This window comes from Corvus cornix, chromosome Z (assembly GCF_000738735.6).
Source record: "Corvus cornix cornix isolate S_Up_H32 chromosome Z, ASM73873v5, whole genome shotgun sequence".
Lineage (NCBI taxonomy): Eukaryota > Metazoa > Chordata > Aves > Passeriformes > Corvidae > Corvus > Corvus cornix.
Window position 1 is genome coordinate 74,237,192 of NC_046357.1, and position 20,472 is coordinate 74,257,663.

A 20,472-nucleotide genomic window follows, 5' to 3' on the forward strand; every position below is an offset into this window, starting at 1 on the left:
ATCCCTTGGAAAATTCCCCCCAAGGCCTTGGAGAAGGTCTTTGGGGTGTCTGCATCGCCCCTTCCTTATGACCTCCAGCAGCTGTGGGGGGAAACTCCTCCAGGCTGAACCCTTGCGGTGCTGCCTCCAGGCTGGAGCACAGACAGGAGCAGTCACCAGAGCACAGCGTGTTCTGGCGCTCCTGGCTGCAGCAGCTGCTGCCTCAGGACATCCCTCACAGCCCTGCGCTTTTATGCCAGGAGCAGCTCCAGGCTCTGGGACAGCCATGCAGAGACTCAGTGGAAAACTGCCAGAGACAGCACATGGAGGAGCAGTGAGCACACCCCACTCCTCCTGCACCACCCCAGCTCCACCTTCTTGCTCCTGCCTTATAGAAACATTGAATATCCCAAGCTGGACACACAGGGATTGCCAAGTGCAGCTCCTTGCCCTGCACAAGACGCTCTGACAATCCTATCCTGTGCCTGAGAGCGTTGTCCAAGTGCACCTTGACCTCTGTCAGGCTTGGCACCCTGATGAGCTTGTTCCAGGAGAACTGAGGGCCTCTCTTGCCCACCTCTCCCAAGCACCCTCACTGGTGAAGGGAGCGAGAGGTGGAGCCATGAGGAAACGATGTGAAGGTGTCATGGCACCCACAGGTCTAACCCTGCACTGCCATCATGGGATTCAGCACCAGGACCCCCCTGTGGACTTCAGCAGGGTCTCCTCAGTGCCTCTTGGGGTTCACCCAGTGCCACTGCTGGGCACAAGGGTGGCTGCAGCTGCCCTCACCTCACTCTGCCATCCCCACAGCCCCGGTCCCACCTCACACCTCGAGCCCGGGCACTGAGGGGCTGCCCAGTCAGAAACATGCCAGTCCCAGCCCGCTATCCAACACTGCCCATCGGGCACTGCCAGCTCCTGTGCCACAGACTCGCAGGTTTTGACTGGGAGGGAAGTTAAAGCCCACCCAGTACCAACCCTGCCATGGGCAGGGACACCTCCCACTGTCCCAGGCTGCTCCCAGCCCCAATGTCCAGCCTGGCCTTGGACACTCCAGGGATCCAGGGGCAGCCCCAGCTGCTCTGGGCACCCTGTGCCAGGGCCTGCCCACCCTGCCAGGGAACAATTCCTGCCCAATCTCCCATCCAGCCCTGCCCCCTGGCACTGGGAAGCCATTCCCTGTGTCCTGTCCCTCCAGCCCTTGGCAATTGTCTCTCTCCAGGTTTCCTGCAGCTCCTTCAGGCCCTGCAAGGCCCCAGTGAGGTCACCCCAGAGCTTCTCCTCTGCAGGCTGAACAAGCCCAGCTCTGGCAGCCTTTCCTCCCAGCAGAGCTGCTCCATCCCTCTGCTCATCCTGGTGCCTCCTCTGCGCCCACTCTTTGTCCAGAGGACTCCCGGGGCTGCATGGGGAGTGCAAAGATCTGCGGCGACAGAGATGTTTTTGAGGGGGTGTTGGTCTCTTTAAATTACTTTATTACGGCAGTGGTCTGGGGGGTTTTGGCCTTTTTTTCCCCTCACGGAGATGGGCCCGGAGCCCTCTGGCGGGAAACCGGGGGCCGCGGGAGCTGCCGTGCCGCCGCTCGCCGCCTGGGGGCGCCGCGGGGCCGCCGCCTCGCCCGCCCCGTTCCTCGACAGCGGCCGCGCCCCCGGGCCGAGACCGGGCCCGCGGTGCCACAGCGGCACCGAGCCGCGACCCCAAAACCGGACCGATCCTGCCACCCCAAAACCGGGGCCGAACCCACGAGCCGCCGGCGGACACGCGACACGGAGACCCCCGAAACCCAGCCCTGCCACAGCCTCCCCCTCGCCCCGGCAGTGAGGGACCGCGCCCGCCCCGTCCCGGGCTCGCCCCGCCGAGCCTCCCTCGCTCCTTGTGGGGGAGGAAACTTCCCCTTTCGCTCAGACCGAAAGGCGAAAAAAAAAAAAGAAAAATAATTTAAAAAAAAAAAAAAAAGAAAGAAAGAAAAAGAAAAAGGCACGGAAATAAAGGCAATCCCTGAACCCACCCAACTTTTACGCTCTCCCATCCTGGGATGGTTTTTTGGGTTTGTTTTTTGGTTTTTTGCAGAGCGATTCAAAGCTCACGCCTCAATTAACAAAAAAAAAAAAAAAAAAGAAAGAAAAGGAGGGAAAAAGTGGAGGGAGAAAAGGGAAGGAAAGGGAAAAAAGGGGAAGGGAGGAAAAAGGGAGGGACAGGGCAAAAAGGGGAAAAGGCGGGGGAAATCGGGTGAGGAAAGGGAAGAAAGGGGAGGGGGGAAGGAAACAAAAAGAAGGAAAAAAAGGAAAAGAGGGAAGGAGGAGGGAAAAGGGGGAAGGGGGAAAAGAGGGAAAAGGAAAGGAGGGAGGAAGGAGGGGCAATGGGGGGAAAGGGAAAGAAGGAGAAAAAGAGGAAGAACAAGGAGGAAGGAAGAGAATGGGGGAAACGGAGAAAAACCGAGGGAAGTGGGTGATAAAAAGGGAGAAGGAGGAAAGAAAAAAAAAAAAAAAAAAAAAGAAGAAAAGCCATCGGGGCTTAATCCCGAGCGCCGGTGCCGAGAGAGGGAGGGACAGGGGGTGGCCGGGAGGACGTGACCAGGGGGACAATGAGGGCCGGCCCCGGCCCCCGCCCGCTCCCCGCCGCCCCTTTGTGTGGGGACGGTGCCGGGGGCCGGCGGGGGCTGCCCGCGGTCCCGATGCCGATGCCGTCCCCGCACACACCCACCCACCCCCGCTCCTTCCCGCCGTCGGAACTCCCTGCGTGCCCTCCACGGTGCTCTCACTTTTCCTTTGTAACACAAAGGCGAAATCCCGGGGAGCGGAGGGGGAAGGCAAAGCCCATGCCCCAGAAACTGGACGTGGGTGTAAGAGGGGGCGTTTTGCTCCACTGACCTCGCGATCCTCCTCCTCCTCCTCACCCACCGCCCCCCTTTCCGCGGAGAAAATGTTGCTCAGGGCACGCTGCTCTCCGGCTCCTTTGGAGAGATGCTGAGCACCTCAGACCCGCTTTCTGCCCTGCGAGCAGCTTTCCAGGAACATCGGGGGAAGGGATTGGAGGGAAAAAAAAAAAAAAAAAAAAAAAAAGGATGTGGGGAGCACAGTGGAGGGGAGGACACAGAGCACACGCTTTTTCCCAGCGCTAGAAAACTGGTGGCCGAGGGGAAAAGGTCCGTTCTCGTCGCTCCTGCCACACGGGCGCTTTGTGTACTTAACACCCGTAAGGAACAGCTTCCTCCCGTCTCCCTCCGGAGCCCCATCGCACGCCAAGGTGCGGCTGGCTCTACCTTCTCATCCATTCAAACCACCAGCACCGAACACTTCTGTCAGGGCTCCCACCCCAAAGTCTTCTATTCCCTAGTTTTCTTTGTTCTCCTCTTTGCACCGGGGTTTGGGGTGTTCTTTTTGGTTTTTTTTTTTGTTTTGTTTGTTTGGTTTTTTGTTGTTGTGTTTTTTTTCTTTTTTCTATTTTTTTTTGTGGGTTCCCGAGCATCCCTCCTTTTCCTCTTCCCCCGCGTGCCGTTGAACTTACCCCAGGTTGTTTAAATTCACCAATCATCTCTATTCCCTCCCGCTTAAGATTTGCGGTTCAAACTCTTTGTTGGTACAAGAAGTAAAACAATTGTTTTAAATCTTAGACTTAAGTGATTGCTGGCAGTCATATATATATATAAAAAAAAAAAAGGGGGGGGGGGGGCAACTCTAAAAACCAACCCGAAATAAAAGAGTTATAGTTACCTTAAAAGGTAGCGTATTGCAGAGATCGCAAAAAATCACAACGTGGTGGCTGGGCTAGTCCAGAGATCCCAGTGGCCGCATGAAAGAGTAAATCCCCTCGTTAGTGCTGGAAGGAGCCGGTGGTTCCGGGGTCTCCCCTTCTGCCGGAGCTCGGTCTCCTCTGCTTCGCTCGCTTCCCGCCGGCGAGCACCTGACTCCGAGCCGCGGAGCCGGGACCGAGCTGTGGGCAAAGGCGGCGAGCCTGCAAGTTCAAATGCGAGCCTCAGCCACCCATCATTATTATATCGTTGTACCGTCAGCGCTGCAGAGGAGGGGCGCTGGCTCGGGGAGAGGAGGGTTCACAAGCTCTGCGAGAGCCTCCTTGCAATTTCCAAAGCTCCCGCAGCTGCTGGGCGCAGGAGAGCCCCCAGCGCCTGCCTCCTCGGAGCGGGGCCCCCCCGCCCCCAGCCCGGCCCGGCCGCCCCCTCGGGGCACCCCCCGGCCCCCAGACCCGGAGCGGGGACCCTCAGCCCGGTGCGGCGGGACGGTCCCTCCGCTCGCCCGGCACCAGCCCTCCGGAGAGGGGCAGGCGGGTGCGAGAGGCGCATTGTTCCCCAATTAGACAATTAACCGGGAAGAGAATGGAGAGACCTCCTCCACCCTGGCTCCCGAAGCCGGTTGAAATGGGGAAAGTGACTGGGACCGAAATGCCTTTTTCCCCTTTGCCTCCCCAGTCTCAGCGGAGGTTGCAATGAAAGAATATATTGGTGCTGGTTCCAAACTTCCCCTGCCGATGCCAATTCACAGGCAGCCTCGCATCGGCAGCCGCCCGAGCCAAGTTTCTCCACCCATGCATCTCCAGCCACTTTTTTTTCTTTTTTTTCCATTTTTTTTTTTTTTTAAGATTAGACTCTGCATTTGCTGTCCAAACCTCTCAGAGATGAAGTCATAAGCAGAACTCTAAACCACCCTTTTACAAGGGATGTTCACCAGTTAATTAAGGGTCTGCTGTGCTCTCCAGGCAGCCCCCATCCCAAAATGTACCTATTTCAGTATGTGGGAGACATGTGAGGCACCCTCACCAGGCACAAAATACTGGCAAGAGCAGTGCCTCTGGTGTGCTCTCTCTCAAAGAAGCAGATGCCAGAAGCCCCCCTCCTCCAGAAAGGTATAAAACTGGAGACAGAAAAGAAAAGCCTAGAGAAATAGGTGTGTCTGATTGCACTACTCTGGGCACGTTTTTGGCAGCCCCAGGTACGACAACTAGGAAGAGGCAGAAGGAGTTTTCCTCCAGATCCTCTCGCTGTTACTCTTCCAGCTGCTGTGCCCCCAGGGGTACAGAGGATTTCAGGCAAGCCCAAAGCCCTTGTTTCCAAAGACAAACCTCGGTGCCAAGTTGGAGGGGCGGGAGGTGGAAGAGATGACAGCCAAGCAGGGAGAAATGGAGACCTGGAGGCTTAAACCAGATCAGCTTTGTGGGAGCTGTGGCCTGGGTGAATGGAGCTGGAGTGCTGGGTGAAATCCTTATCTCGACTTGCAGAGCTTGTTTGTTTTTTCTCCTTACACAGAGTAAATACACAATTGCTTACTTGGGATGTTAAAGAGAGGCTTCTCTGCCACCACTGCCACCTCCCAGCAGCACCAGTCCCCCCAGTTGCTCGTGCATGGGTCAGTCCCTGCATGTGCCTCCTGGGCACTGCCACCCCTGAACACACCGGACCTACGCCACGTTGGGACAAGGTTTCTCAATCCTTGAACCTTGTGCGTCAGAGGAGCTGACAGAAAGACAACACTCTGGTTTCGAACACTATAAAGAGTTGTGGGCACGCTTTTGAGGGTGTTTGATGCAAATTCACAGGGATGATTTGCAGTTCCTGTTTTTGCTGGCCTTGCCTGCCTTGCCATGGGCAGTGTCAGTGCTGAGGCAGGGCACACTTCCCCTGCACAGTGTTGTGATGAAAGGAGGATACTGACATAGAATCTCTCCAACGCTGGTTCAAACAAGCCTCTTCTGGCCCCCCCCAGACATAAGGGGGTTGTGTGAGACACACGGTGAGGGCACTGTTCCCATTTCCCCATACAATGTCAGCCTTCCCAGGCTGCAGACAAACCCTTTGAAGGCACCTGCATAAGGTAGGAATCTCTCTGGGACATTCCCTTTTCTAGGTGAAGGGGTGGGAGACTATCCTGCCGCCATCCCAAGCCTCTGGAAAGGAAAGTAGGACATACCCCATGGCATTGGGTATCTCCAGGCCACTCTCCAGGACAAACAAAGAATTTCTAAGTGACCAGTCAAGCTGCACCTCTAGCCTTCAGTGTCCCCAATTTTCCAGCTTCACCTGCTCCTGCTCTGCTCCCTGCCTTGGCTTCAGGCAGGAGGGGTGACATTTAACAGATCAGGAGCCACCTCTGCAGCCCTGATCTTGCTTCTTCATCACCCATTGACTCTTGTCCACTGGAGACTGAACAACTGCTCGTGGCAAAGGATGGGAAGAGGAGAGGATGACTGCTGCCCATGCCCTGTGGAGATCCTTGCCGTGCTGTGGAGCATCCTCTCAGAGCTGTGGCTGCAACAGCACAACCCCATGAGGGGAAGTTGCAGGTTTCTGCTCCCACTGGGGCACCCGCTGTGCTGGGGGTCCAGCTGAAGGACTGACCACCCCTCCACCACCCAGGGGATCGGGAGATACTGAGTCTGACCAGAAATCTGAGCAGGGAGTAGGGCCGGGGGATAGCGCTGCACTCTGCCCTGCAAGCAACCAGTAGTTATAGCCCGGGGCTAACCAGCCTCGGCTCGGCTCGCTGCTGGCACCTCTTTTTTCTTTTTCACGATGGGAAAGAAAATAGATTATTTTTTCAAAGAGAAAAGACCCTTTCTCCCTCCCCTTTCCTCTCCCACCCCCCGATTGCCGGAGCTCTGATGGGAACCGGCCGGCCAAAGCCGCTCAGTCTGGGAGCTGGAAAGAAAGCGGAGGATGCAGAACCCACCCCCTTCCCCCTCCTCCCCAGCCCGCTCCCCGCCTTCCTCCTCCTCCTCCTCCTCTTCCTCCTCTCCGCCCGGCGCGGAGCTCCCGAAGCCCCCGCGGAGCCTCGGGGCCCCGGGGCTGGAGGCGCGGAGCCTCCCCTTCCTCACCCTCTCGGCGGCGGGGCCACGAGGAGAGGAGGCGGGCGGGGGGCTCTGCGCTCCCCCCAGCCCTTCCCACGGTGGGATGGAGGTTCCTGGGCACGGGGGAGGCTTTGGGGCTGGCCAGACAAAGGCGCGGGCGGAGGTGGTCGCAGGGCTCCTGTGGGGCTGGGAAGGGAGGGATGAGGAACTCCTCCTGGGCATCCCCAGCTCGCCAGGGAGAGAAAACCCCGGAGGAAGGAGGGTGGGTTACACCGGAGACCCTCGGGGCTTTTAAGGATGACTGGGGAAAGTGAGGAGCGGATCAAGCTGGAAAAACAGACCGCTGCAACCCCTCGGTGTTTTCATCCCACTTTATTTAACCCTCCCCAACCTTCCCCGAGAGCCAAGGTTTCTGCAGTGAACCAAAAAACTCTCCAGAAAGGGGATCTCCTTTCTTCCTCTTGGAGACCACGCAAACTGCCTCCATGGGTTATGTCAGGGGCCTGAAACATTGTCTGATTTACTGTGAATGTCAGATATTTTTCTTTGTAAATATTTTAGGCAAAGTAGAAACAGTAAACCTCCGCTCAGGCTGCCAAAGTCTCCCATGACAAATCATTGTTTTCAGATGTTCAGATTTCTGTGAGAAAACCCAACAAAAGCGAAAATGTTTAGGCTTTGTCTCCATCCTAAAGCAATATCACTCGAGAAAAAAAAATAATCCTCCCAGCTACATCGTAGTCCAGAGATGAAGAAAAATACTATTTTCATTACACACTTCTTAAGCACAGGTTTTATGTTACTGACTCAACAATGATTATCATTTTAGATGTGAAACACAGGCCCTAAATGGTTCTTTATGAGAAACCATTGTTTTAAAATATCTGAAATTAATTAGACCATGGCTACAGCCAATGTGCAAATATCAAACTGAACATCTGTGGAAAGTTTCCAGTCACTTGAAAGAATACTGTGGATCTGAAACACAGTCTCTCAAGGAGAAACTAATTTGCCTGGCATAGGTTCTCTTAAGCCATCTTTTGTGGCTTCACAATCACCTTTTCTTTGTCTCTTCCATCATTTTTTTTCTTTTCCTCCTGTGCTGCTGTGTGTGAAAAAACCTTACGTAAAAGTAAAGGAAATAATTCATGCAATTTAGGTGTCAGCAGTACTAAGATCAGTTCAAGCAAAATCAAAGATCCTTTCAAAGTTATTCCACTTGGTCAGTGGCTCTGAAGGTCCAACTTCCCACTCCCATCTACTTGCAAAGGGTTGTGCCATGCCAGCTGTGCTCAAAAATGAGTCCATTGGCCCAACTTTCCTCTCAAAGGTACAGAAATGTAGGCTGCTTCCTTATTCTGCAGTGATTCAGTTATCTAAACCCCAATGTGTTTTCAGAGACCACAAAATCTCCCGAAACAATAGACTTTTTACAAGTTCTCAGATTCCACATTTAAGAAAAGTTTTTTTCCCCAGTACTTCTCTTTCCTATGCTTCAAGTGAAATATGTTTTCAGAGGCAAATTAAACTCTCCAAAGGAGTCAGGCTTAGCAGCAGTGGTAACCATAGTGTACACAACCACTTTCTCAAACAAAACACTTGATGGCTTATGTCAATGTTTCTTTTGTGGCAAAACCCTTCTCCACCTATTTTTACTCCATATTTCTTCAGCAGAGGGGAGAGCACTCAGCTACGAAAAACTATGAATAGAGTGTTTCATTTGGTAGCAGAACAAGCCACAATTGATGGTTGGGTATTATTTCTGCATTAAATGTAATGATGCAGACACGACACTATCTGCGCTGCGATAGTCAGTTTCCAGGACAGGATTTATCAGGAGGAGGTCCAGGCTTTCAGCAGCACTGGATGATGATGGCAAAGGCGACGATGTTTTTCTCCTGCGTTCTCATGCTGCCTTCTGTTCTGACTCAGTGTTTCTGCCTTGACTCCAAGGACAAGGGGCCAGACTGGGATGTTTTATGTTTCCACGGCTAATCCCCCCAAAAGCTGTGTCAGGAAGCTGGTGGTGTTTAGTTCTGGCTGGTGTAAGTGTCAGGCTGTGTCTCCAGGTCAGGCTGGAAGAGCAGCCTGCTTCCCACAGCCTGGCTCCTTAAAGAATGGCTGCTTTGTGATTCTGGGGAGGAGTGGTCAGTGTGGGCAGGTCACCACCAAGGTCCTTCTCAGGGCTGGTCCCTGTGAGGACCAAACACAGCACGAGGCAAACAAGGGGGAAAGGAACTAAGAAACTTATCAGCACAGGGTGGCCTGAGCCATAGTCAAGTGTTGTGCTAATCCATGCTGTCCTGGGCTTCCTCTGATAAACTCCATCCTGGGCATGCTTTTCTTTGTTTTGATAACTCTGTGGCTGCATCATAAGCTTGACGGCAGAAGTAATCCTGAATAATCAAATGTGGGTTTGTTCTCTTACTGTTACCAAAAGAAATGAGTCTTTCATACTCTTCTTTCTTTGTTTTTTTTTTTTTCCTTTATGATATGAAGGTACCACCATTGTGCAAAGAATAAACTCGCTGGGTCTGGTTCTACACTGATAGGGAAAACTCTTGAAATGGATTAAGAGAGATTTTCTTAACTAATCTCTTCTTCCTGGGCCTTCTCATCCTTGGCTAAAGCAATAACAAACATTCACAACGTGATTAATCCAAACCCTACTGAAGTCACTGGAAAGATCCTGCTGACTCCACAAGTGTCAGTCAACAGTTTCTTCTCCTTGGCTGTGTGTGAAGGGGAAGAGAAGAAATTAAATAGATCAGGAACACCCTAAAAAGTGGAGGAAAGAGGGAGTTCAGGCTTTTTCTTTGCCCCCCACCATGCAGGAAACTCTCTGCTTTTCTTCTCTGGGGGACTTCTTTTTGCAGATCAAAATAGAAAGGTGGCAATCTTGGTAGCTGTTAGCAGGCAAGGAAAGATGAAAACCCCCATATCTACAGGAAGAGTCATAGTCCACCTTGAGTAAAAGAGTTTAAATAGGTTGAAAGAGCTGATCCTGTCCTGGCATCTCACAGCTTTTGATTGCCTCTCAGACATGTCCAAGATAATACCTGTCATAATGCCATTTGAAACAAACAAACAAACAAAAAAATGGGCTGGGGATGTCTGCAAATATCTTGTGCTCAATTTATAAGACTCTTGGGGTAGCTGTAGACATTTCCCCCCCCCAAAAAAACCTTATCATTTCCTATGAAGGAAATAGTAGTTTTTGTTCAGTGGGGAAAGAATGGGTGTAAAAGCAGAGAGAAAAATTCAGTGCCTCTCTGTTGAAAGCTACCCCGCTTTGCTGAATATTCTCTGATTTTAAACGATTTTTCCTAGTTTTTTGAAGGCCTCAGCTAAGGAAATGTAGCACTCGTGAAGCTCATTTGAGTTTTACACAGAACATGAATCACAGTGGGAGCAGAGAAAAGTTTGGAAAGAGGAAGTAACTCTGCCCTGAAGACCCAAACACCAAATAAAAATAATCAGAGTCAGGAAAAAACAACAAAAAAAAAGTGACTTGCCAAATAATCTTACTCTTTGTGAGGAAGATGTGCTCCATGTTTTGGGAAGCCCAGGACTGTCAGTGAGTGAGAGCTGATTTGTGATGTACACCATGAGCACCAGCCACCCTCACACCTCCTCCAACGGCTGTGGCAGGCAGCTACAGCAAACAAAGACCCCTGGGTGAGCCTTAAGGCCAAGAAGTGCTGCTAAAGTGCCCTCGCAGACCGAACCTGCAAGATTTGACCAAGAGCTTCAAGCTCCATGTTCTTCCCACACCATCCCCAGGTCTCTGCTCTGACTTGGTCTTGGCTGGCACCAAGGATTTCTCACCAAGTTTTGGTGAGACACATGCCATTTTTATCCTCCATCTGCTAAAGGAAGGATAAAAAGAAGTGTTTCTGGTGTCTAGACACCCAGTGAAACCTTTTCTCTATTGTCGCAAGTGGGGTCTCCCAGAATGGGAATAATGCTAGCATTCATAACATTGGCTGTAGGAGCTAAAAGATACCCTTTTTAGTAAAAAATCAGACAGAAATACCATAAACTTTGTGAGATTTTTCCATACTAATGCAAGTGGACCTACTCTCGCCATGAGTGCAATGAAGGGGCTCTCCTGTTTCCTGGCTGAGCACAAGCCTTCAGCACAACAGCCCCAGAAGCTTTGGACAATTCCATGCCCAAAGTGCTCAGATAGCAGCTGCTGCTATCTCTTTGGGGTGGTGACTCTGCAAATAGGGTGGGTCATGAGCAGATAAGGAGCTCTCACACTGGGGGCACGAGGTCTCCCCAAGACTCTCTGGAAGCTGCTGCCATATGGAAGTCTTGTGGTGGCTGCTGGTCCTTCCCAATGGTCCTGTGAGCCAAGAAACCATAAATATAGATAAAACCACCTGCCCAGTATTTGATTTTGAAGGGTGAGATGTGGTCCAGGTCTGGTCAGATGGGGAGGTGATGTATTTCTTTTTGTTGTCTTTGACCTCCGCTGCATCCTTCCACAGCATATTAGAGGAAGGAGCTGTTTGATCACCTTCTTACTTTTTTCTTCCCCTGGTTCAGATGCACGAGGGAGAGGGGCAGCTGTGGGGTTGAGATGTTTCTACTGAAACCAGAAATAATGGTACCCAGCAGCATCCCCAGTTTCACACTTCACCACCACCAGCACCACAGGATATCTCATTTTTTTGTGTCCAGTGGATCAAACAGCTTTGCCATTTGAAGATGGTTATGACCAAGCTGCTACAACAAAGCTCTCTGAGGCACAACAACCTCCCTCTGCTCCATTCCGTAAGTTGCTGCACTGCAGACTCAGGTCAGTCCAAGGAGAGGATCTCCCTGCCTTGCTCCAGGGAAGCAGCTCGGGACGGGAGGGTCATACTTCTGTGCATGAAAGAAAAACGGGGAATTTGAGGAGCCTTTGGGACAGCAGAGACAGGGAATGGACATGGCAGAGAGAGCTGCCCATGCAGAGGAAAAGGGGGTTGAGGAACAGCAAGATGCCAGGAGAACGAGGGAAATCAGGGGATGCTACAGCTGAGGAAGGACGAGTGTCAAAACAAACTCCACAAAGCAACAAAAGGCAGGGGGAAAATAAGTGTTTGTTTTTCTCCCTGTTTGCTTTTTAATGAAAGCAGGCAGGCGAGTGTTTGAGGGTTGTTAGCATTTCTTGCTGACCTGCAGCTGGTGCATTTTTCACCCACTTCTGTCAGAATTTATTTGAGTTTGGTACTGAACGCTGATCAGACTTTGCCCCTTGCTTTACTTAGGCTCGGAATTGCTTATACAGCAAACACTCTCTGCTAGGGTTCTCATTAATCCACTTCTTTGTTGAGGTTTCCTAGAGGAATTCCTATTTGGTAAACCAAACAGAATTAAAAGGAATGCATCTGCACCGGGGATATCCATCTTGGGTCTCTGGGACCTATTGTCCCGGCTAAATTAGACCAGGAGGCCTCTCGTGTTTGCCTGGAGCCGTGATTCCCACTGGCACTTGATAAACCATTAATAGGCTGCGTTTCTCTGGAGTTTTTGGCAGATTTGGGGCACCCCTGGCAGCGCGGGATGCGGGATGCGGGATGTGGGATGCGCTCCCGCGGCGGCGCGCTCCGTGCCACTAGGTGGCACTTCCCATCCTACAAATTACAGTAATTAACCCGCACGTCTAATGCCGCTAATGAACATTGCCTGCTCTGTTTAATCGGCTGCAGGGCACAGAACCTGATGCACAGTTTTTTGGTTTTTTTTTTAAAGGCACGACTGGGGAATATTCTCTGTCTCAGCTTCTTATCCCCACTTTTTTTATTGTTGTTGTTGTTATTTTCTAAGATGCTCTGAGCTCACAGTGATTTTTTTGCCTCTGTTAGAATTTCTTAGCCTTCTACACGTGTTAGTTCCTTTCCTCCAGAGATAGTGCTTATTACTTAGAACAGATCGTTTTTGGTTCCAATTCATTCCCTCTTTGTTGCCTGGGTATCAGACTCCACCGATGTGACATGAAAAAAAGACAAGACAAGAAAGCCAATTTGGGCCTTCCAGCTACTCCTTTCACAGCAACCACAGAGAAAGCCTAAAAATGAGTGAAAACTTCACAGTTCAGCCTAGGAAAATGTATGCTTTCTTTATTGGAAAAAAAAAAAAAATAGAGCCACAGGTTTTACTGTGGATTATGTGACACTTCACCTTGCACTTTAGGTTTCTATAAAGCCCAGTTTAGGTCAAACTGATTTCTGGCAGAAAACCAGGCATAACTGAGAGCTTCATATAGTTTCCATCTGAAAACATAAATCAAGCAGCAGGCTCAAGGACAGCCCAGCCAAGGTTTGCTGAACCCCACAGCCCCAGACAGTGAGGCTTTCAGTGGATGTAGTCTGATACGCAGTTTTGGCTATGATATGTAGATATGTAGTTTGTTTGTTTTGCAAAGCATCTGGGTGCGAGGAGGGGAGGAAAGATAAGTGAAATGTGGCTTTTTCCAGGCCCAGGAGCCGCCCCTGGCTCCCCAGTTGCTGGTGAACAGTGGGCTCTTTTACACAGCCCCGAGTGGCTCAGCGGAAGCATGTGGGATGCAAATGGGAAAAGGGCACGAGGGGATTTTTACTTTTTTTTCCTCTTTTTTTTAAAAGCATGCACCACTGTGTTTATACTTTATCATCTGTGATGTAACCAGATATCCACTCATACCTGCACACTCCCATTGCTCCTTTCACTTTTTATACATCCATCTTTGCTAGCTCCTTTTCAATTTTTTTTTTTTTTTTTGTGAAATTGTAGCTTTCGACTTTGAATTTGCCAAGTCTTGCGTGCTTTTTGTGCCCAGCCCCTTTCCTCTGTGCTTAGCTGTGTTGGTTATTCTCGTGCTGTCACATGAGGATTGACACCTTTGTTTGCAGGGCAGGATCTGTATGTTTTTCTGTCGAGTGCCTTGAGATGCTCAGCTTCATGGAGATACGTGTGTGCTTTTTAATAAAAAACGGAACGAGAAGACATAATTTCCTACTTGTGGAATCGTTTAATGAACCCTCACAGGCTTAAAGCAACACAAAGAGAGGCTTGAAAAATTCCTCTCAGGTTTTGCTCATTTTGTTGCAATTTTGTTTTCCATGCTCTGAAAGTCTGAGTGGTTTCTAGCAAAACCCTCCACGCAGGGTAACCTCTGCTCCCCTGCAATCGTTTCACTCCGATTCACAGAGGCCTGGATTGTTCCTGGCCCGACTATCCCCCAGGATTAATGCCTGTTAAAACTTCCTAACATATTCCAGCCCATTCTGCTGCTTTCAGCATCTCGCTCAGGACTTTCACTGCGCCACTTTGTGCTGCAGGTCCAGGGCCTTATTAGCAACCACTAATTATGTCACGGCAGCCACGCGCTGCAATAATGGCCTTATATGCAACCCAGGTGTGCAAGAAATAAAGAAGAATAAATGCTTGGTGCAAAATGCTGTGCAGATAAAAGGTGAGGCTGTTTTTATACCTGCAATGTTTGAAAGCTGGTGAGAAAAAGTGAGTTCCAGATTGTGAATATGGGGCTGAAACCCATATTCACATTGGGGCTCCAACGCTGGTGAGGTCTCTGGGAAGGGTTCTGGGTCTGGAGACTTGAATTTTTTTGTGGCTGTGGTTGTGATGTTTCCCTGGACAGCTGATGGGATGCTGGATGCCTGAGATGCAAAACTGCATCAACAGATGTTTAGAGAGGTGTTTTGGGGTCAGTGGGGGTCCTAGAGTCCTTGGAAAACCTGCTGTCCTTGTCAGCAGCAACTGGAGAAACCTTTCCATAGAGCTTTGCTTCTCCTTGCAGAGTTTGCCCAGCCCCTTCTGTTCACACACATCTTTCTTGAATGCCTGCTTCCCGCCAGGGCCTCTCCTTCTCTTGGGCGAACACTCCTATTTCGACTCAAAAGCTGAGAAAATCCTGGGTTTTGGGCAGTGTTTGGGGTCCCACACACCAACCCACACAGTATTTCTGGGTGCTGATGGAGAGCAGGATCTGAGGTCTTGTTTCCACAGATGTTTCCACAGGGTCACTCCCCAAATCCCCAGTGCCCCGAGTGGCTGATGGTGTCCGAGGGGCACTCAGCAGCACTGGCTCTGCCTCTGAAATCATAATCACTTCCATCAGCACGAGGGGCACTGACTCATGGGTGCTAATACCCCTGCTGCACATATCTGCTTGTTCCTCCTAATTGAATTACGCAACTGTGAAACTAAAGAGAGGGGAGGGTTGAGCAGGGCAAGCAGAGGAAGAAGAGATTTGCGCTTTCGTTGCCTTGTGCTAAAACTTATTGTTTTGACGCACGAAGGGGGTTAATTCCACCTCAGCAAAGAAAGCTCTTTTCTTAAGAAGGAAAGTTGAGGAAATCTTCAAGCTGTTGTGCAGATAATAAACACAAATTTAGGAGATAGCTTAAAAATTCCCCCTAAGATATAAAGTAAGAATAAGCTACGCATTGTAGTATGAGTGACAATTAAAATACCTGTGGGATATGTAAGTGTCATCCATGAGAACTACTGTCCTGCTGTTGGAATGTATTAATTACCCAACTACAGATGATCCTTGGGTGCTGGAAAGCTACAGAGATACTCATCGACTTTTTAGGACTGAAAGTCAGCCTTCATAACACGGATAGAAATACCTTTCTTGAAAGCCTTGACCTAATTTTTGCATAAGGGTTAATGGTTCATGTAGAAAACCAACAGCAAAGTTTCAAATCAAGAAAAAAATAATTGGTTATTTCTTACATTCTTCAGTATTCATTGGTTCATAGCAGGCTGCTCCCTCAACTACTGTCAAGGAGCCATCAAAGTCTGAACTCTAATTTTTCTCTTTTCTCAAGAAGCCAAAGGGATTCCTAAGATTTAATCTGCAATTTTTTGCTTGTGGGATGTGTATATGTAACCAAAGTTAGAACTTGTACTTTTACCACATTTTCATTGTTTTTATTGCTGTTGTATTGGTTATTATTAGATTTTGTTATTAGACTTTAGTATTAGACCAGCCTAATTCTTTAAAAGACGAAAGCATTGGAGGTATTTTTATCTCTTGTTTCTTTTTAGAACATATATCTAGATATTAATCTGAAGTGTTTTGAATTTTCTCAGGAATATTCCGGTGCCTTGAAGAGCTTTATGCTCTGGTGTGTTCAGTAAAAAGGTCAGACCAAAGGAATATGTTGACTCTGCTTGCGTTTCTATAAAAGGAAACCTGAAAGCATTTAAAATAGAAAAATGCTATCTTTCTGAACCGCGTGTTTCCAAGGCCAGACATTTAAGCCTCCCCAGAAGCCAGCAATAAGCTCCTCGTTTAATGTCACAATTAATTTAATGGACCCAGATAGGACAGGGGGTTTGTGTGAGTTCACGCACCCGTGCCCACGCAGACGTTCACCACACACCGTGACATTACCCTCGGAAAAAAGCTGTCTTAACATCCAGTCCAGGGGCTTAGTTCACAGCTCTGAGTTTGCCAGCTGAAAGCTGAGCCCGGTCTGACTCGGGCTGGCTTTGAAGGAGGCCGAGATAAGGCAGCATTAATCTAAGTGAGTGTTCTTTTTTGCCTGAAGGGAGGGAGCTGGAGCTCCTTTGAGAGGCCAGAGACCACCTGGGCATTCATCCTATCGGGCCACAAATCAGTGTGTTAATAGCTTGTGTACAATAGCCTGTCAGAAAGAGCAGGAGGTACCTTTGCTGCTTCTACAGAATCGTCAGAAATGGTTGGTTTTTGGGTTTGGTTTGTTTTGTTTTTTTTTTTTGTCTCTGGGGCAATAAATATAAGCATTATTTTAAACACGGAGAATTTCAATCCTATTTAATAACTCCTTGATAATCACAGTTTGTGTGGTTAGAGTGAGATGTAGGTAACCCTACAAACACACTTTTGAAGTGTTTTTTGAGTGGAGGATTGTGGAAGGAAGCTACCAGGAGTGCAGTTTTGTGGGCATTCTGTTGACTGACTCAGGAAAACAGTCACAGTTTCAGACTGAAATTTTGGGAGATGAGGTTGTGCATTGTCACCTGGAGAGCCAGGAGAAGTTTCCACAGACTCCAGCAAAGGCCTGACACAGGTAGGATCAAAACTGAGAGGCTGTGACCACAACTCCTGCTGGTGTTCAGCATAAAGGAGCTTCAGTTCCACCACGGATCACGTGTCCTTCACGAGGATTTGATATTAGAGACCTTCTGCTTACATATTACCCATATATTAACATTAACACCGCCGTGCAGCAAGGCAGACAAGAATGTTTTTCATACTCCTGACTTGCAGAAGTGCTCCCACACACAGAGCAGTTCCTTTATTGGGTCCCAGATAGCAAATGAAAACTCTTCCAGAGAAGGACTCATACAATGACCTACTCAGATTAAAACTTGTACATCCAGCCCCTTTTTTGGAGCAACAGACACCCTATCGGCAGCCAGACAAATGAAAAAAGAGAAGATACTTTAATATTGCAGCCATTTCTTGGTTTGAGGCATTGTCCAATCAATCTTGTCACTCATTCCTAAAAGCCTTTCCCACCCATAGCCTATACCCACACTGGCACTGAACAGGTGACCTGCCTCCAGGGACAAAACAGAAGTGGTCAATATTCAGTATCTTGTAAGAACACAGAAGTGTATGTGGTATAAACACACACCTCACCACTCCAACACAAAGAAATCAAGACCACAACAACTGTCATTTCATTTCTCTAAACTCCTCACACTGAGGAATGAGATGGAAATGCAGAGCCAGTGGGAGCAGGGACGTGGGGCTTGGGAAGAGAACAGGGATATGGCTCAGGTGTGTAGGGGTGGGGTCAGGAGAGCCAAGGCTCAGGTGGAACAAGACTTTGCAAGGGATGTGAAGAGTAACAAGACGAGATTCTGTAAGTGCAGAGGTCAGAAAGAAAGGCCAAGGAGTGAATAAAGTCCCTACCACTGCTAGCAAAGAGAATTTGGGCATCGCTCGATGAAACTGAACAGAGACAACATCTCTGTGGCCTGATGAGATGCATCCCACGTCCTGAGGGAGCTGGCTGGTGCTGCCAAGGCACCCTCCATCATATTTGAGAAATCACAGCACTCAGGCAGTGTCCCCAGTGACTGGAAAATGGGAAATCCCACTTCTGTGTTTGAAAAAGGGGGAAAGGAAGACCCAGGGAGCTATGGAGCAGTGAGCCTCACTCTGTGCCTGGGAAGGACATGGAAACATCCCCATGGAAGCAATGCTAAGGTACATGCAAGAGAAGGAGGTGATTTGTGACAGCCAGCGTGGCTTCACCAAGGGAGAAGGGGAGTCTGTGTCCAGGGGAGTCCTCAGGGCACTGTCTCAGCACTGGTGCTCCTCAACACCTTCACCAAAGGAGATAAATGGAGCACACCCCCAGCAGTCTGCAGGTGACACCAGGCTGAGGGTGCAGTGACAACCCTGAGGGACAGGAAGGCATCCAGAGGGACGTGGACACCCCAGGAGTGGCCCATGGGGATCTCATGAGGGTTAACCAGGCCAGGTGCTGCTGCTACCCGTGGGCTGGGGCAATCCCAGACATGAGAACAGGCTGGGAGAAGAATTCATTGAGACCAGCCCTGCAGAGAAGGACTGGGGGGGTTTGTGAAGGAAAAGCTGAATGTGAGCCAACAGAGTGTGTTCACAGCCCAGAAGGCCCAACACATCCCAGTGTCCACCAAACCAGTGGGAGGGTTTCTCCTCCTCTTCTCTGCCTTCCTGGGACCCCACCTGCAGAGCTGCCCCAGCCCTGGGCCCAGCTCAGGAAGGAGCTGGAGCTGCTGCAGCCAGGCCAGGGCAGGCACCAGGATGAGCAGAGGGATGGAGCAGCTCTGCTGGGAGGAAAGGCTGCCAGAGCTGGGCTTGTTCAGCCTGCAGAGGAGAAGCTCTGGGGTGACCTCACTGGGGCCTTGCAGGGCCTGAAGGAGCTGCAGGAAACCTGGAGAGAGACAATTGCCAAGGGCTGGAGGGACAGGACACAGGGAATGGCTTCCCAGTGCCAGGGGGCAGGGCTGGATGGGAGATTGGGCAGGAATTGTTCCCTGTGAGGTTGGGCAGGCCCTGGCACAGGGTGCCCAGAGCAGCTGGGGCTGCCCCTGGATCCCTGGAGTGTCCAAGGCCAGGCTGGACACTGGGGCTTGGAGCAGCCTGGGACAGTGGGAGGTGTCCCTGCCCATGGCTGGATGGGCTTTAAGTCCCTTCCAACCCAAACCATTGCAGGATTCCACGATTATCACTTTTCAAATAGAAGCATTTGGAGATTGATGGAGCTCTGTGTCTGGTGAGAACTACATTAAATAATAAAATTTATGGAGATTCCCATGGCATGTCCTGAGAACGAAGTCAAAAAGGCTGCCATGAGAAGCGTGAGGGAAATAGTTCAGATCCCAATGATCACATCCTTTAGTAATCCCGTTTCTGCAGGCTTTGGGTGCTGAAATATCAGCACACTGTACCTGCAATTTCTGTCCTCTTCCCTTTTATGCTCCATTATTATAATTAGCCTCACACACACCACTTTACGGTCAAGAATTACATTCATGACACTTATGTAGGATGTCAATGCAACGGTAAAAGAGTTTAATGTGCAGTGCTCACAGAAATGTTCCTGCTGCCTTTTTAACGTGTATCATTTTCCACCGAGTTACCACGGAACTGCAAAGCAAATGGTTTTATTACATAAAGTGCCGTAGCACTTCCAATTGCTAAAGAGTCATTTTAAAGTTGAAAACGTTAGAGGCGGGGGGATGTTAGAAATGAACATTTCAGTGTTCTCTTTACAAACCTGCCGAGGAAAATAAGTTCAGCAATCATAAACTTCCACTTTCTTTTTATCGTCGTTAGAAATTTCTCTGCCTACATCCCAGTCAACAGCAATTCAGTCGTGATTCATGGGTTTAAAGCCTGAATTATGACAAAAGGAGTCATAAATTGCAGGAATTATTTTTCTCTAAAGATGATGGAGTATCTACTCTGACCAGAAGACTTTTAATCCATTATATTTCTTAAATAAATATGCCCAGGCAACTAATCACTTGCTATTAGCACTCTCCTATGATCACTTCTACTAACATAACAGTGTATCACTTAAATAAACTGGCAATGTGAACAGGGTAGATTTATGGGCTTTAATTTCTCAGCTCACACTTGTCTCTCTTGCATTTAAAACAAATACCAGAATGTAGATGTTGGCCGATGTTTGTAGAATCCATTTGTTCCATGTTTTGAAAGCAACTATAGTATTCATCAGCCAGTTTGGGATTGAATTATTTTAAAAAAAAACAAAATAAGAAACTCCAAGCAAACCCAGCTAACTAACAAGGCAATAAAAATGCAGCTGGATAACATGGTAGCATTGGAAATAATTTTTTTTTTTAGTTTTCATGATGGCATATTTTTTCTCCAGTGGAAAAGGCATGGGTGGTGCCAGTGAAAGTTCTATAGCTTTGCTCAGTTAAAGAGAGTCCAATAAGTGTGAAAAGAGGTGTCCCAAAGGGGTTCCTGCTAAGCCAAACTGGCAGATGTCCACTAGACAGGAGTACCAAAGTTCCAGTGTTTTGCCACCAAAAAGGTGCCCAAGCAGGTCACATTTTACCTGGTGCAACAAGCATGGCATATCCATCAGCTGGTGTTAGTCAATGCAAATTATACTCCTGAATATTTGGAAAAAAACCAAAAACAACACAAAAAAAAAACTTATTTCAAGTATAAAAACAAGA

General features: G+C 49.3%; 1 protein-coding gene across 3 annotated transcripts in view; it reads right to left on the reverse strand.

The window, feature by feature from the left end:
• Positions 1 to 4,062, reverse strand: part of VCAN (versican) — a 98,818-nt gene extending 94,756 nt beyond the window's left edge. The window contains exon 1 of one of the 3 annotated variants that reach the window (XM_039566762.1): positions 3,693 to 4,062. The gene's annotated coding sequence lies outside the window, so the exon portion shown is untranslated. The remainder of the gene's footprint in view (positions 1 to 3,692) is intronic. The other 2 variants (XM_039566763.1, XM_039566764.1) reach the window with 2 other exon arrangements.
• Between the last annotated feature and the right edge of the window lie 16,410 nt (positions 4,063 to 20,472).